At 32.9% G+C, this 18,050-nt stretch overlaps 1 long non-coding RNA gene across 1 annotated transcript; it reads left to right on the forward strand.

Moving 5' to 3' along the window:
• Positions 1 to 5,032: 5,032 nt before the first annotated feature.
• LOC118148557 (uncharacterized) lies at positions 5,033 to 17,197 on the forward strand. The gene is made up of 4 exons (XR_004735398.3): positions 5,033 to 5,091; positions 5,633 to 5,735; positions 8,966 to 9,030; positions 16,539 to 17,197. It is a non-coding gene; the product is annotated as an uncharacterized LOC118148557 (long non-coding RNA).
• Positions 17,198 to 18,050: the final 853 nt, after the last annotated feature.

Consider the following 18,050-nt stretch of genomic DNA (forward strand, 5'->3'; position numbering starts at 1 on the left):
TCAGGTATGACCAACTCAGGTACGGTCAGCACAGAATTCAGTACTGGAAACAAGAATTTTATTTTCTACTTTGGAATAAAAAACAAAAAATAATGAGGTTATATTTACAAGAGCCTCATCACCAAAAACCACTTTTGCAAACTATTTTTAAAGTTACCCTTGTTATTTGAATGTTGTGTGTGTGTGTAATACATAAAAACATGCACATGAAATAACGCATTATAGGTGAATTTGTCATCTTTTTTCTCCTCTCCACTCTAACATTGCTCTCATTTTTCGTTTTCTTAAGCAACTAGGATCATTAATTTGATATGAATGCTTCCAAATTATACTTTAATATTTTTACTATATTTAAATGAATTTATGAACAACGTATGATTACTTTGAGTCTTCAATTGTTTTGAATCTTTAAAATTTGTGTGTGTTATGCCAAATACATAATTCTGGAAAACATTTATCATATGTATAGTTAATTATTTTAAGTATGCTACTGCATCTTATAACTGTTTCATATGTGTCTCCTGTAAGCAGCATGTAACTAGATTCTTAAATCTATCTTTATTGTCTAAAATCACATGTATTGATTGTTGATATATGTTGAGTAAATTTCTTATTTTGACATTTTTTTCTTTTCCTGCATTCTTCTTGTTTAAATACATTTTTATTATCTTTTTAAAAAATAAAAAGTGTTCTTTATTTTTGTGTTCTATAATTTTTTTTTTTTAATTTTTTATTGGATTATAGGTTTTGGGGTACATGAGCAGAGCATGCAAGACAGTTGCGTAGGTACACACATGGCAGTGTGCTTTGCTTTTCTTCTCCCCTTCACCCACATTTGGCATTTCTCCCCAGGCTATCCCTCCCCACCTCCCCCTCCCACTGGCCCTCCCCTTTTCCCCCCAATAGACCCCAGTGTTTAGTACTCCCCTTTCTGTGTCCATGTGTTCTCATTTTTCATCACCCACCTATGAGTGAGAATATGCGGTGTTTCATTTTCTGTTCTTGTGTCAGTTTGCTGAGGATGATGTTTTCCAGATTCATCCATGTCCCTACAAACGACACAAACTCATCATTTCTGATTGCTGCATAATATTCCATGGTGTATATGTGCCACATTTTTCCAATCCAGTCTATTATCAATGGGCATTTGGGTTGATTCCAGGGTGTTCTATAATTTTTATGAATCTTATATGCAATATCCATGTCTAGTATTTTCAAAAAAATTCAATGTGGATTCCTAACTTTATAAATTCTAAAACTAAGTATCTCATCTTCTTTCTAAACAGTACATAGGACCCAGCAATTTTAAATCTGAGTTCTGATCTTCTGATATTCTAGTTCTACTTTGTTTTACCTATGTCCTATTTACTATTTTTTATACTTAACTCTTATTTAAATTAACCCCAAATTGCTAATTTCTTTTTTTTTTTTTGCCATATTTTTGTCACCTTAACTATGTGTTTAGATGGAAGAAGGAATTTCTAGCATCAGCTCAGCCAGTTATATTGACCTGATGCTTGGTCTACTTTTTTTTTTTTTTTTTTTTTGGTATAACACTAACTTAAATAATACAAATCTTGCATTAACTATACTCTGCATCTATCTTGAAATATTTATTTTTTATTAGAACATAGTTTAAACCATCACTATTACTGCTTTTTTCTAAATTCAACTTCACAGAGTTCCCATATGCACAGAACAATCTTGTACTTTATATCAAACTAACTAGCATCGTCTCTCCTTTGTTTTCATTGACTTCTCAGTTTCACTTTTAGCAGAAGGACTGTCCCTGAATACTTTTATACCCGAATGGATCGAATAGCCAGGGCTTAAATAAATTTCTGTGTCACAGAGTTATTTATCTTTATACTGATTTACATTCTTTGTGCATGTGTCTATGTTACATATTTAATGTAACATTAAGTGAGTTAATTTACTGTTACCTCTAATCAATAATTCATCAGAATATTGTTATTTAAGATTTGTTTTTCATTATGTCTACAATTAACCTCAACAACAAAAGTAATGCTAATATTAAAAACAATTTTCTACATATAGCAGTCTCAGTCTTTTTTTTAAATGCAAGAGAAGGCCCTTCACACTCTATTTGTCAGTTTGGCTTTAAGGTTTTCATTTTGTTGGCTAGAAGACAGATAAAGGGGATTATGAAGAGAACTGAGCCTGGTTTCTGCTAATCTCCAACTTGAATTCTTTCAAGGGTTGCAAAATATGATTCAAGTATTTCACAAGCTTTTATAACCTTAGCCAGACTTTGTCATCTGTCTGGAATATGTGCCATCATGGGTGGATTTGGAACTGACATTTTCTATCTCTGATCTCAACTGTATAAATGTTTGTTTAGAATGACTATCAACATAGCACACAGGCACTTTCTCCTCTGATGTATAGATGATAGAATCATTCTTAACTGGGGACCTATGGATTGGGCAGGCACAAATCATCAGAGGGCAATGAGGCAAATTTTCTGAGAACTAAGATTTTATATTTTTCCATAGGTACAATGTACAACATTTTCTTCTGTTCCAGAAAACAACTTCCATGATTTGGTTTACATTCCAGGTATCTCATATATACAGCTATATATTGGAATCTGTAATGGTGAATTCGTTTTCCCAAATACCTTGTACATGAGCCTCCTTTTACTTTGGAATTAGATTAATTAAGATTCTCTTTTTTTTCCCTATTGTCTTCCTAGGTGGCATCCTTTCAGAAAACTGTCTTAAAGCATGAGCAATTTTTTTGTCAATATTATGTAAATATCTTAACACTTATTAGATCATTTTAAAGATGTGACTCGTGTTTACTTAATGAAAATCAAATTAACTTGATAACTATCATTTATCTATGCTATTTATTAAAATACACAGTATAGTATATAAAATCTATAACCTAAAAAATAACTTATCACCTCAAATAGTTGAGCAAAACTTGAAAATGGTATGGATTAAAGTAATTAACATATCACAAATGATGAAGCTTGAGGAGCTTGGAAGAGTTTTAGAGACCCCTACTTCTCTCAATAAGAAAATGAAGGCTGACACCTTAGTGAGTTTTACAAATTCTTCTAAAATGTATCCAGTATCCAATTATCCCTTAGAATTAAAATGTAACTTAAAAGTTTAAATTCTGTTTATCATGTGCATATTTATTCAACAAAGTTTTGGAAAATCTACATTTTACTATCATTGGGTATGCACTGGCCTACAGAGATAAATAACATAGTCTGTGGTCTCATATCACTGAAAGACTTATGTAATCATCAAATATTAATCTATGCTAAATAACCTGATTCTGTGAAAATTTTTTTTATAAATGTTAAAATTATAAGTTACATAAATATTTTTGAGATTGAAAGCCTTGTTTTCATTCTAATAATGTTGATGATGAATAGTGATTGTAAAGTTTTCATGGAACAAAATAAAATGTTGGTAGTGTGACATAAATTTGGTCTCCCAAGGTTATTTCACTGTCATTTCCATGTTGTTACTGATACAAATTTTTGGGAACAATAGGAAGTGGATTTGCCTCCTTGCCTAACATAACTAAGTCAAATGTATATGTTAAGCAATGGTTTGTAGATATTAGATAGCAAACAGCACAGGAAAATGAATTTTATATGATTATCAATTAAAAAATCATGATAATCCTTAATAAGACAGTGGCATGTTATCTGTCTAAAGACAGTAAAATGTTAGGACAAGTCCCTGGTCATCCATAAAAAATGAAACTAGATTCCCTTTTTACGCTTACTAATAACATGAATTACATACAATCTAATATTACCAAGGATAAAAAGAAGGAAAATATAACGCAGAAGAAGGAGAACAATCATAAAAAGATAGAAAAAAATGCAGATATAGGTAGGTAAACAGACATTCAAACAGTAATTGTGACTAATTTTTATTGGTTCATAAGGCTAGAGGAAAGCATTAACACTGTAAAGAGAGACATAAAAGCTATGAAATGACCCCCAAATTATTTTATTTAATTTGTAAGATATAGTTGAGCTGCCCCATGGAAAAAGTGATATAAGAATTAACATATTTCTTTTTATAAAAAATAAGCATCAATATAAAAGCTACATGGGCAGATAATCTTTAAAAACAATTAATTTTAATATGTTATCAAACTCAATTTTTCTTTTCACTGACAACACTCCCTGCAGAAATTATAAGATTTTCAGACTATTAGCAGGAGGACAAGATGCCATTATTTTTAATGGCTGCAAAAATGAGGATCAGTAAATTATTTCTTTGAACTTGAATACAGAAAATCATGTTCTTTGTGCCAAGGTAATCTAATGATAGGAAACTACACTCCAGAGCAGTTCGAAAATAAAGTATACTATTCTGGTGGGGGTTATCCTACATAACCATATATACATAGAGAAAGAGAAAGTGTGTGTGTGTGTGTGTGTGCGCGCGCGCGTGCACGCACGCATGCATATATGTGTGTGTAGTGTTGTGCATGTGTTTGTGTGTGTATATATGTATATATATACTTTTTATAGTAACATCTACGTGTATATCTGTATCTCCTAGAGATATGTATGTATAATAAAATCATATTTTTGACACAGCTATGTGGTAGTCCCTGACAAAGTAAGAATTACTATTAATTATAGTCCCATTTATCTAAACATGTGCAAGATGAGAAACATAAGCTAAAGATTTGAACCATCTTCTGACTGTAGTGGTGTTTTCAGTAATTTTGGAAAAGGAGATGTTTGATTTATTATAAACAACTGTATTCTCATTTATTAGATCGAATCAAAGTGAATCAAGCTGAAGGGCTTGTCCTAGAATATAACATCACTGGTACTCACTGTATGCTAAGAAGCGTATCACTGGCAAACAATCAGAAAAATATATACAGTATTATAATAGGTTATTTTTATGGTTATATAAACAAAAGTTATAGGAATATTTCATAATTAATTGCATAATTGATTCTAAATGTTATTGCAATATAAAAGTGTAAGTACATATTATTGATCAGTTTTTCTCTCCAGGTGAAAGAAAATAGCATTCCCACTGTCACTTTCTATGTTCTGGGAAAGAAAATATAAAGGTGAATTCCATCTGGTATAGATCTCTAAATAGGCTGTTAAAATGAAATGGTTTGGAGTTCTTCTAAGAAGATTCTGGCAAGAATTACACTGGTTTTCATTGAACTCTTGAAGAGGGTGTAAATTGTGCATGGTGTAACATTGTGATCACCTGAAAACCATCTTCAAATTATGACTGCAAAAATTAAGACAACTGGGCACATGATCAGGCATGCATGAGCCCAGACATTGCTCATTCTTTGATTACATTGATTGCATTGTCATCATTATCTTATTGCAGAGAAATTGCATCCTAAAAACAGTGATGAGATCCAGATATTCCAACTGATTTGAATGTTATCAGCTGTAACATTGCTGAGCAAAGGTGTCCTCTTCCCAACATAATCCTTTCTTTGCCTTCATATGTGAAATTTTAGTATCAAAAGGAAATCCACTATAAGATGTAATTTGAACAACAACATTTTCTAATATGGACCAAGAACAGTATCAAAATCATCACATTATGTCCTATGGTGCAGTGATAGTAATATTTTCACATTACAGAGCTTGTGAAGGTCATATCTTAATGACGAAAGGGGACTGATGGATGTTTAATAGCTGCAGGTGAGCTTCAGCATAATGACAGCACCTTTTTCAAAACTACAAGGTATGGTAAGTTCTAGGTTTGTAGTTTGTGTGCATGCTTTTTGCTTTTTCTTCTATTTGTAGTTGAGGTTTTATCACTCTAGTTTACATTAAAATAATAAAATTAGTGTCATTTTTCCGTATTGTATCTTGTTTATCCTCCTGGATTAGCTAAATATAAATAATTTCAGATAAATTAATTTCATTGTGAAAAGATTGTCCAGGGATATGTAAATCTTATTGTGAATGAGGTGATTAAAAGGCCTAAACATTTGTCAGAGTTGCAGAATTAATTTCATTTTGAAAAAATTATTGGTAAATTTAACTTCCTAAATAGTCTTTAGAAGTTATATACAAAATAGTTTTTTAGCACTCATAGCTAACAATCATTTTATGTATACATTCCTATTTGTAACATTGTTTTCTAATTTTAATATAACATTTTATTTTAGAATATTTGTAATATATAGAAAATCATGAAAGGGAATGAAAACATAACCTTATCACCCACAAAAAAAGGACGATTAATGCTTTGTTGTATCCTTACAGTATTTATTCTGTGGACCCTTGTGAGTCCTTTCATTTATCCTACCTTGTAGATTTTATGCAGTTACTAATTTTCTTAAACTCTGTAACCTCTTTATATATACCTGCAAGACTCTATGTGATCTGGGGTCATATAGGGTCTGCCTATCTCACCTTATCTCCTATTTCTCCTCACCTTCTCCACAACAATCCAGGCACCCTGAATTCTGTTCTATGCTTTCGCAGTTGCCCTTCTCTCTTCCACAGGTATTTTACAAAGATTTCTTTAGATTATGCAGGTTTCTGCTTAAAAACTATTTTTAATAAGATATTCTGATACCACTACAACCCAATTACAACTTCCCCTCTCCATCCTTCTCCATGATGTCACTTGTTTGGTTTTTATTTTTATTTTCATTTTCGTTTTTTTTTAAATAGTACCTACCTCTGCTAAAAATTATTTTAAACTTCTGTGTGTGTGTGTGTGTGTGTGTGTGTGTGTTTGTGTGTGTATTTTCTTCTCTGACTCTCAAAGCTAGAATATATACTCTATAAAAGTAGGAATCTTGTTTATCCCTAGGGCTTATAATATTGCCACGCACAAAAGACATGCTCATAAATTATTTGTCCTTATTGAAACAGGACTGAGGTTTTCGTTTAAAAGCATCTACTTCTACATCACATACAAATTATTCACTAGAAATATATAAAAGGCCAACAAAATAACAACTTTTAAGACACAGAAGAGCCTGCCAATAGATTTTTAGTATGCTCTTTCAATCAAAAATATTTAGAAGTAAGGGAGAAATGTTATATGAGCATGTGAGAATTTTTTCAGCTTCATTTTCCTAGATCAATTGATTCTGCCACTCTGAATTCACAATGAGATCTTCAGTTTTTCTTTCAAAAATTAAAATTGTGATTAGGATTAAGTTTTTAATTTATACGCTATTGGAGTTTTGCCTCCGCATAGAATATAAAAAATTCAAAATTTTTCTCCCCAACTAAGAATTTTCTTATGCCAGTGGACCTCCTAGGGACTGATAGAAGCCTAGGAATATTGGGCCCTGAAAGCTGGTAGCAAGCATGGTACCAGGACTCTTCATGACTGGCGTGTTTTTTGTTTGTTTGGGTTTTTTTTCTGTTTGTTTGTTGTCAGGGAAATAGAGTCCTTAGCATTTTGGGGTCTAATCATATTTAGGGAAGTAGCAGGAGCTGAGGGGTCAGTTTAAGTGCAAGCCCCTTCTCCCTAACTGACATACACCACGTGAAGAAAAGCTGGGAAGCTATTCAGAGAACCGCAGAAAATCTGAAGATGGGTTCTGAACTTTGAACTTAGCCTTTGATCTCTCATGGAAAGATGTTCAATTCATTTTAGCAACCTGCTGCACCTCCTTGAAAGAGGAACTTTTTTTTTTAAATGGGTTCTTACTCTGTTGCCTCTGCTGGAGTGCAGTGGCGCAATCTCAGCTCATTGCAACCTCCATCTCCTGAGTTCAAGTGATTTTTCTGCCTCAGCCTGCAGAGTAGCTGATACTACAGGCACATGCCACCACATCTGGTTAACTTTTTATTTTTAGTAGAGATGGAGTTTCGCCATGTTGGCCATGCGAACTTGGTCTTGAACTCCTGGTCTCAAGTGATTCACCTGCCTCAGCCTCAGGAACGAATCTTTGAGACTGTCCACTGATAATCAGACAGTTTATTCACCCAAAACCCTAAGGGCAATTACCCGGGTTCGGACACAGTCCCCACTATTGATCCTAATTGGTACTGTAACATCCCTGTGGAAATGGACAAGCAGTCCAGATTTCTCGGGGCTTTCATTGGAGGAATGAAAAAGAATAAGACAGTAGATTACAATAAAGTAAAGGGGGTTACACAGGCAAGGAGGAAAATCTGGCCATGTTTTATTGCAGGCTTGGAAAACCTTTAGAAAATACCAATCTGGACCCTTCCTTTTTGGAAGGTAGTGTTAAGCCTTCTTTTATTCCTAGTATTACTGCTTTCAGTATGAACTCTTTTATTTTAGTGATTGCTCTATCTAGAAACTTATATGTTTTATAGACACTTTAAATAAACAATAATCTATATGTTATTATTTTCAAACCCAAAGAAAAGTTTATAAGGCCTATAATTTTGATATTTTAAAATTATCTTTAAGGTTATAAGCATGTAAAATACTGTTAATATATGTAAGAATACATATCAATACCACTAGATAGTTTATTTTGAAGAGACATTCTCTAAATTTTTGTCCAGAGTAGACTGATTGCCATCTCTTAGGTGTGGTTCTCAACACATTGCCTCAATGTTCTAAAGCATGTAACAATCTGAATACTGTTTAACCTTATGTATTTTTTTGGTTGGCTAACATTTGTAAGGATTAAAGACATTATTAGCCCCCTTTAAGATTCAGTAATATTAATAAAATCTGAGATATATAGGGTTAGAATCCAACACATTCAGAATTGTTAAATTATACACCTGTAGAGCGAAAAATAAACCAGCTCCTAAGGGGGAAGGAAAACTATGAAGTGCATCATGAGCTAACAACCAAGTGCATCAGTGACTGGGCAGAGAGCAGTGAGAATTACAGGATGGTTAAAGGAGTGAGCTGCGGAGGCTAACTCTATGTGAAAATGAATATTTAAACTGCATCGTGCCTCCATTTATCCATCTTTACAATGGGGATAGTACTAAGTTCTTGTTTGCTTTTCTTCTCAGTTCACTGGATTATTTCCTCAGTCTTTCTTCTTGCCACTCTTGATGCCCACATGAGAAGAACTAAGGTAATTTCTGACAGCCGGGGACTCCTTGAAAAAAAAACAGAAGGCACCACAGACATTATTTTAGGAGAAAATTGTTTTCCTCATGGAACCCGAAGAACTATAAACTGACAGGTCCCTCTCAAAATCTCAGGCTCTGCTCTGTTTTGCATCATGTTACCTGACCTTTTTGACTTTTGAAAGCATCAGAAACTAGTTTATTAGGGGAAAAAAATATAGAGAAAGTTATGGTTGTGAATATGTATTTATGATAAGGAAGGTTATGAGGAAAATAAATATTATATGAGAGAGGATCTAGTATGGCAAATTCTTGTTCTAAAGTAGAATGACTAATTATTTAGGAAAGAGGGAACTATCGGATGAGTCAGAAAGTCCAACCATTGTCATAGATGGCCTGTGGATGTTGTGATAAGTTTGAGAAAATGGGAAAGGACAATTACAACTGCGGTAACTTCTCTTGTATACAAGTGTTGTATGTGTGATTTTAATATAAAGGAGCTTTAATTAACTGGCTTAAAAGCTACACCCTAGAGATTAATATCTCACATGATCCTGTAAGCCATGCAGTTACCCAGGCTCCATTATTTAGAAAACTTGTACAGTTTTCTTAGAAACCATCGCTAGTTATGGGCATTTCATAGTGTACAGTATAAATACTGTCAAGATAGATCTGCTAGCTGTGTTCACATTTTCCTTTAGGAAGACTGTACTAATCCTGAGATATAGTTGCCTTTTTGTTCCCCAGTACAAAAATACCTCTTGGTAGTTGCTGGTGGATACTAAGCCTAACTACCTCCACTGGGAAAGCAAAATTGCCGGGGCAATTCCAGATACTTCCTAAGGCCCTTTCAAGCCGTTAGCTGGGGCCACCTTAGCAGGGACCTTAAACACTTGGGAGACAGTGAAAACAACAATCTAACTCATATGTTCACCATAAAGAAAAAAGTTTTGTCTTGAAAAACAATAAGCCTTTTTCCTATGTGGATCGAGTTTCTACTTATGCATACCAGTCAATTGAACTGGGACCTGTCCACTTGTTTATTTAGCGCACCAAATCAATATATCTTCCACAATAACTAGTCTCTACTGCAACCACCTGGCACAAATGAGACATCTAACTCATAATCCTTTGGTAGGGCTAGGAATAACTGGATGAGTAGGATCAGGAGTTAGTGGGCATCCAATTACCCTGCCTCATTACCAACACTTGTCCAACGATATTTCAGACAGCTTAGAAGATATTGCCCAAAATATTATCACCTTATGAAATCAGATAGACTCCTTGACAATAGTCACTTTTTACAAAACAGAAAGGGACTGGATCTCCTAACTGCTGAAAAGAAGTGGCTTATACTTTTCCTAGAAGAAGAATGTTATTTTTATGTCAACCAATCAGAATTAGTAGGAGCTGTCAGACAAAATTTACTCACCAGGTCTCTAAAATATAACAACAGCTGTCTGAGTTATGGGGCTCCCGGTAAAAGGAACTTAGTTGAGCTTCATGGCTTCTTCCCTTAGCTGGCCCATTATTAATAATTATACTTGCATTGATTTTTGAACCATATTTGTTAAATCTTTTAAACAAATTTATGTCTTCTCATCTAGAAACCATTAAGTTTCAAATTATCATGCCGTAGGGCTTTCAGCCAGTTCCAGGTGAAGATGCCAGCCCTAGCTCCCAAGAAGTCACTTTGTCTTCAATAGACAGAGCAGAGTAAGCATTCCATGGTCCCCAATAGGTAGAGACTGTGCCCCAATCAGCATGAAGCAGTCATAGAAGAAAATCTTTTAGTCCTTCTGCTTTTCATAAACGCTTATGGGGATCACAGCTCTCAGGAGGAAGTGAAGCAGGAGAATAGGGTCTGGAGAAAGGGAGCCTTCACTAAGGTCTCTAATTGGTCACAGGACAATTCTTTATTTGCATAATGTATAACTTCATTTCAGCCTCTGATTGGTTATGAGCCAAGTCTTCAATTACATAGTGTGCAACTAATAAGAAACCTCTAAAGGGTCTTTAAACCACAGAAGATTTGCAACTGGGGCTCTTGAGACACTTGTTTGAGCCCACTCCCACTCTGTGGAATGTACTTTTCCTTCAGTAAATCTGTGCTTTTGTTGCTTTCCTTCATTCTCTCATTCTTTTGTTTGTGTATTTTGTTCAATTATTTGTTCAACATACCAGACCCTGGACAACTTGTAATCAAGAACCTCCACTGGTAAAAGTTGTATGGCTTGGGGGGCTATACATATATCTATACATATATATGTGTATATACATATCCATACATATATAAATGTATGGATAGCTATATATATGTCTTTATTAGTAGTAATTATTTATAACGTAATAATTTTATACTTTAACTGGTTTTCCTTGTTTATAATGGTTTTTAATTAAAACTATCACTAATTTTTAAAATATTCATTAATTTATCTGCATCTTTAAATGTGAAATGCATAATTTATCAAACTAGGCTTTTCTTCTCCAGTCAAGCCTTACAATCTCCAGACTCTCTTCTAACTCATCTTCCTATTGTCTATGGTATAGTTTTTAGTGTACCATGAATACAAATGTCTGAGTATGTGTGTGTGTGTATGAGATGATAGATAGATAGATAGATAGATAGATGATAGATAGATAGATAGATAGATAGATAGATAGATAGATAGATGGATGGAAAGCTTTTACCCTCAACTTTGCTGTTTCTTTGGTCTATAATATCTCTTTTTTTTTATTACTTGCCTCCTAAAAAAATTTAGTTTTTAATCCACTTTTCACATTAGTTAGAAGACTATGTCTATGTTCTTATCATACATTATACATCAATATTCATTAAATTGACTCACTATATTATCACTTTTTAAAAACTATTCCTTAAATTTTTTGTAATTTTTTTCTTTTCAGCAGTCTCTATCATTATGACACAAATATAGTAAGTAATTAAAACACATTCTATAGATAAATACATTCATTATTAAATTTAGTTGGACAAATAACATAATCTACATAAATTTAAGTGAAAATATGAAAACTGCCTCTCTAGGCTCAGCTCTTGAATGCATACTTTCTAATTTTGTAAACCATGAATAATTGATAATATGTATATTTGCTTTTGCCTTCAGTGTTATTGTTCCTTTGGTCTAGACAAGTAAGAAGACAAGTGCTTCTTACTTGTCTATTTACTGAAGGACCTTCGGTTTTTATTTTATCCTTTAATTCATGCATGACGAATTAGCGTCTCTTAGGACAAAGAAATGTTTGTAGGTCATGTAAAAAAAATTCTGAGAAAATAACTGAACAGTACTTTTCTATTTGAGAACCACACAATTATTCTGTTAATTTTTTAAAGCCATTCAAATTGATTGCGAGTATTTCATTTCATAGATCAGATTTCTAGTTAACTGATTTAATATGTCATCCTTCAAAGAATTAATTTAATAACTATAATTCTCTAAAACACACTATCATCAAGAACAATAAATTGTAGTTCAAAAGAAAGGAACAGTCCCACATGCTAGAACAATATTCCATATATTTTTTGTGAAAAGTAGTTCCAACTGAGACGAACACTTGTGTCCCTATACTATACCCAGTAAATAAAAATATTTCCATTCTGTCATTTAAAAACAGATGAATTAAAAACAAGTTTCCTTACTCGACCTTCACACTGGCAGGACAGTGAATTATGAAAAACATAGTGTTATTTAATAGAATGAAAACAACATTGCAAACAACCTTTTTTAATGAAATGTATTAGAATATGTGCAATTCCTTAATGGAATATGCAGCACACTACTCAGTCATAAGTGTGTAACAGCTGAGACTTTGCAAAGTGAGTTGGTATCTTCTATAGTGTAAAATAGAGAATAAAACAGATAACTAATTTCAATCTACAAGGTTTCATGTGGCATGTCACAATGGGAATCTTAATGATCTTCTACCTGGATTGTTTGTCTAAGACTCCCATTTTGGTTCCATGAGATGTGGCTCTTAGCTAAGCTGAAGATGATTTGAGACTAATTGCTTGCCATGATAATGGAAATTCTCCTATAATCAGCTATATTTTCTCTTTTAGAAAATCATTTATTGTATAACAGCTATAAAAGTGAAGAGATTTCAGGCTGTTTCCTGGTTTATTTGTTCCTATGGGTACTTTCTTCCCCTAGAAGAAACCAAGCATCACTCAAGTGGATATAAAAACTCAGACTTTATTTGTACTAAAAATAGGTTGAAAGGATTAAAACAAGAAACTAATGTATTAATAGTAAGGCATATAATGGAAGAACTCTGTTTATAATTGTTTTTTTTTTTTAAATTTTTTATTGGATTATAGGTTTTGGGGTACATGAGCAGAGCATGCAAGACAGTTGCGTAGGTACACACATGGCAGTGTGCTTTGCTTTTCTTCTCCCCTTCACCCACATTTGGCATTTCTTCCCAGGCTATCCCTCCCCACCTCCCCCTCCCACTGGCCCTCCCCTTTTCCCCCCAATAGACCCCAGTGTTTAGTACTCCCCTTTCTTATTTTATCAAATGGACTAAAAACAGTGCAGAGGCATGTGTCGTGAATGCTCAGAAAAATGATTGACTTAGGTATATATTTACTATTGTGTTATCTTGCTTTCCTTATTTATTTCAACACTCTGGTAGAGTAACTTGAACAATAACCTCTCAGTACATTTTTAAACTATTTTTCTTATTTGAGAAATATTTCTTAAAAGGAAGTCTTTCCAGTGGAAATATAAAGAAAACCGGAATTGATTATTTTACAGTAGATGCAATATTTCTACTTCATTTTGATGATTCCTATTATGATAAATTGATACCCATAATGTAGTCACACTGTATTGTATAAACAATGTTTTCCATTTTAAAAGTGTCCTTAGGTTTGAACTTCCATTTGACAAATGATTTCTAAGGCACTAAATTGTGTATATTTTACTAAATATGTACAACTGTTAAAATTAGTCAAAGTTTCCTTTAGGAGAAAAACTTTCTCTACCAGAAGAGAAAATGAGGAGTAGATAAACATATTTATTTTAATAAAATAGGGACCCTCTGTATACCACAAAGTAAGGTGTGTTAAAATATTTTATGAAGTTGCTTAAAGCTCATTGAGAGCCATTGTACCTCAATAACTGGGTTTAATTATTAGAAAAATTAGCTTCTTTAGTATACTATTGAGTTAAAACAGTTTATTAAATAGTCAGTGGCTTTGTTACCAAATTGAGGTTAGTGAAAAAAAAAATACAGATAGAGCCATTGAAACATATGTCCCATGAAACTTGACCTATATGGAAATGGGAATTTGATATACAGCTCATCAGTGAAACATGAGCATATTATTGGACAGAAAAACCGCAAGCTGGTATCCAAAAGCAATTGCCAGAAAGAATCTCATGTAAAGTGATGATAAATTAAACATACAACATCATTTTTTCTTTTGTTTCTTTTATTGAATACAATTACTTAAACATACTTTCCACATCACCCCATGGCATGCAAAAATATAGAAATAAAAAAACAAATTATTTCATACAGTGTTTTCCCTAAAGATGCAGCTTGCTTTTCTTGTTAGTACAACAAAGTAAGGAATCCATATAAAATTACTACTGTAATTTTGTCAAGAAGATTCAAAAAGCTAATTTCTATAGATTGATAATAGACAAAGCACAATTTAAGTATCATTAAAAATAAATGCATCAATATGGAACAATAATTCTAAAATAAATGAATGAATGCATTAGAGGGAAACATCACATTTGTTTAAATTCATTGAGTGTGTTATTGCTATTCATTCTATGATAAAGACTCATGTATGTTTATTGTGGCACTGTTTATGATAGCAAAGACTTTCAACCAACCCAAATGCCCATCAATGATAGACTGGATAAAGAAAATGTGGCACATATATACCAGGGAATACTATGCAGCCATAAAAAAGGATGAGTTTATGTCCTTTGCAGGGGCATGGATGAAGCCAGAAACATCATTCTCAGCAAACTGACACAAGAAGAGAAAACCACATGTTCTCACTCATAAGTGAGTGTTGAACAATGAGAACACATGGACACAGGGAGGGGAATATCACACACAGGGGTCTGTTGGGGAGCGGGAGAGCTAGGGGAGGGATAGCAGGGGGTGGGGGTATTGGGGAGGGATAACATTAGGAGAAATATCTAATGTAGATGAAGTGGGGATGGAGACAGCAAACCACCATGGCTTGTGTATACCTAACAATCCTGCATGATCTGTACATATACCCCAGAACTTAAAGTATAGTAAAAAAAAAAAAAAAAAAGAAAGAAAAAGAAACAGTAAGAGCAACAAAATCCTGGTTGGTCACCTTTAGAAGAAAATAGGGAATTAACTCATTACTTTGAAAATGGGTAAAAGGAAAAAAAAGAGAGAGAGGAGGAAGAAGTGAGAATAATCAAGCATTTTTTCACACTTTGTACAAGCACTGTACCTTTGAACATAAAGTTGATAATAGAAGTCATGAAAATACCACCACTATGAATTTATTTTTCCAGCCACCAAATGTAGCAAATATGAATATGATAAGACCTCTATATCTATCCACTTAACTACCAATTTAGAAGATATACAGGGGCAGAAAAAAATGGTAAATAACACCATGAGGTTGCCATTGGCAAAAACTATAGCATGGGAAAATATACAGAGCAAACATATTGGTTTTTAAGCATAAAAATAACATAAAATCAAAGAGAGGAGAGAACGACATGACTGAGATTTAAAGGGAAATGCCAGGATATCAAGCAATTGAAAAATATAAAACTTATTTGTATTCTGAATAAAATCTTATTTGAGAATTAGGACAATTGGTAAAATGTGAATAAACTTTTGATACTATTAAGAGATGATTATAAATTTTAGATAAAAACAACGCTTTGAATATTCTTAAACAAAAATGCCTTACCTTTTATTTACATAATAAAGTGGAGATGAAATGACATATCTGGGATTTGATGCAACATAATTTTTGGATGGTCAGTATGGCTATAGGTACAACTGAGATTGGTTGGGAAATTAATCATTTTTGTAGTTCAGTGATGGGTATTTTGAAGTTTATTATATTATATATTTTCCCCCTTTATTTTAATATATGTTTTGACTTATGTTCAATATAAATTTAAAAATATAGAGAATAATTTTATCCATAGATAGAGGTCCAAGAGCAATTCATTCTGTGGTAAATGCAGCCACTTCTGACCTGTGAACACTTGCAGACTTCAAGATGCTGAAGCCTCAGGCAGGGACAGAAGATATGGCCTAGGGTTACATGTGCAAGGATTTGGAAATGAGAACCCACAAAAAACTGTTATTACACTAAAAAAATGAACTAGAGAAAGATACATACCAGGATAAAGAAGGAGCAGGGAAATGTATTTTCTCTCTTTTGTCTTAAGTCTGAGTGGGTATAGAAGGACAAACTGGTGGACACGAAAATGAAGCTAACGGAGAAACTTGTATGGGTTCTATTCCACAGGATGACTGTCATCAATCGGGGGATTTCATAATTAGGTAAAAATCAATGGAGAGACTGCCCTATATCAAGAAAAATTCAAGAGGTAAAACAAATTGTGTGTTGTGTTGTCCTAAGTTTAGTTTGAACAAATTGAGGAAACTAAATTATTAAGATAATTGGGTGAATATGATTATGGGCTTGGAATTAGATGATACTAAGAAATTATTTTTAGGGTTTTAAAAACTTCCATTTTAAGTTCGGGGTACAAATCCAGGTTTCTTACCTAGGTAAACTTGTGTCATTAGGGTTTGTTGTACAGATTGTTTTGTCACTCAGGTACCAATTAGTTATTTTTCCTGATCATCTCTCTCCTCCTACCCTAAACCCTCTGAAAGGCTCTGGTGTGTGTTTTTCCCCTCTGTATCCATGTGTTCCCATCAGTAAGCTCCCACTTATAAGTGAGAATATGCAGTATTTGGTTTTCTGTTTCTGTGTTAGTTTACTAGTATGTTAATAGCACATGATTGTGTAAGAAAATGTCTACATTTTTAGAGATGCATAGTGAACTAGGTAGAGGTGACAAAGCCTATTACCTGATGTATGCTTTATAAATATGCTAAAGTTTGGTTTTTAGACCAGTAGTATCAGCCTCATTTGTAGACTTATTAGAAATGCAGAATCTCAATATCCACCACAGATATATTGAATCATAATTTTCATTCTAAGAGAATCCTCAAGTAATTTTTATGAGCATTAAAAATTTTTAAGTTCTGACTGTACAAACTCCAACAAAGAAAAAAAGACAAAGAAAATAATGGAAGATAATGTGGCAAAATTTTCGTAAAGGTTAAGTTGGGGAAAGAACATGTTAAATTCATTGTATCATTATTCCTAATTTGATATACTTTAGAAATATTTTGATTAAATCTAAAAAGAGTTTGAAAACAACAACACAAAATTCAATGTTCAACAAATTTTTATAATTTCTTCTGTATCTATTCTTTCTCTATCTCTGAAACCTGAATAATTTTAAAATTCAATTCTACTATATGAATGTTAAAGGGAAATAAGCTGTTATGCTACTTAAACTAAAGAGTGTACTGGAAAGTATAAAATTTAATAAAGATAATTTTTCTCCAAATTTATGATAAAGTAGTAAAACATATGAAATTACTAGAATGTTCAGCATTAATGTATGAACACAAGTTGTGGTTTACAATAATATAATTATTTAAAACATAACTCTAAAAATGAGATTGTATTATTCACCTTGGGCTAGAATTAATATTAAATTAAAGTGCACTGCAGTTTATGATTATAGAATGGAAAAGCTAGTAATCGTTGAAACAGGAATAACTAATATTGAATTGGGTAATTCTTAAAATAGTCAGAAAATAATGGTCAGTTTGTATTATTGTGTGTAAACAGAACTGTGAAATAAATTATTCTATATTTAACAGAATAGAAAATTACTTACACATGAAAGTTCAAAAAACTTTACAGATATAGCACAGTTAACTTGAAAGACAGAAA

Source organism: Callithrix jacchus, chromosome 16 (genome assembly GCF_049354715.1).
Source record: "Callithrix jacchus isolate 240 chromosome 16, calJac240_pri, whole genome shotgun sequence".
NCBI lineage: Eukaryota > Metazoa > Chordata > Mammalia > Primates > Cebidae > Callithrix > Callithrix jacchus.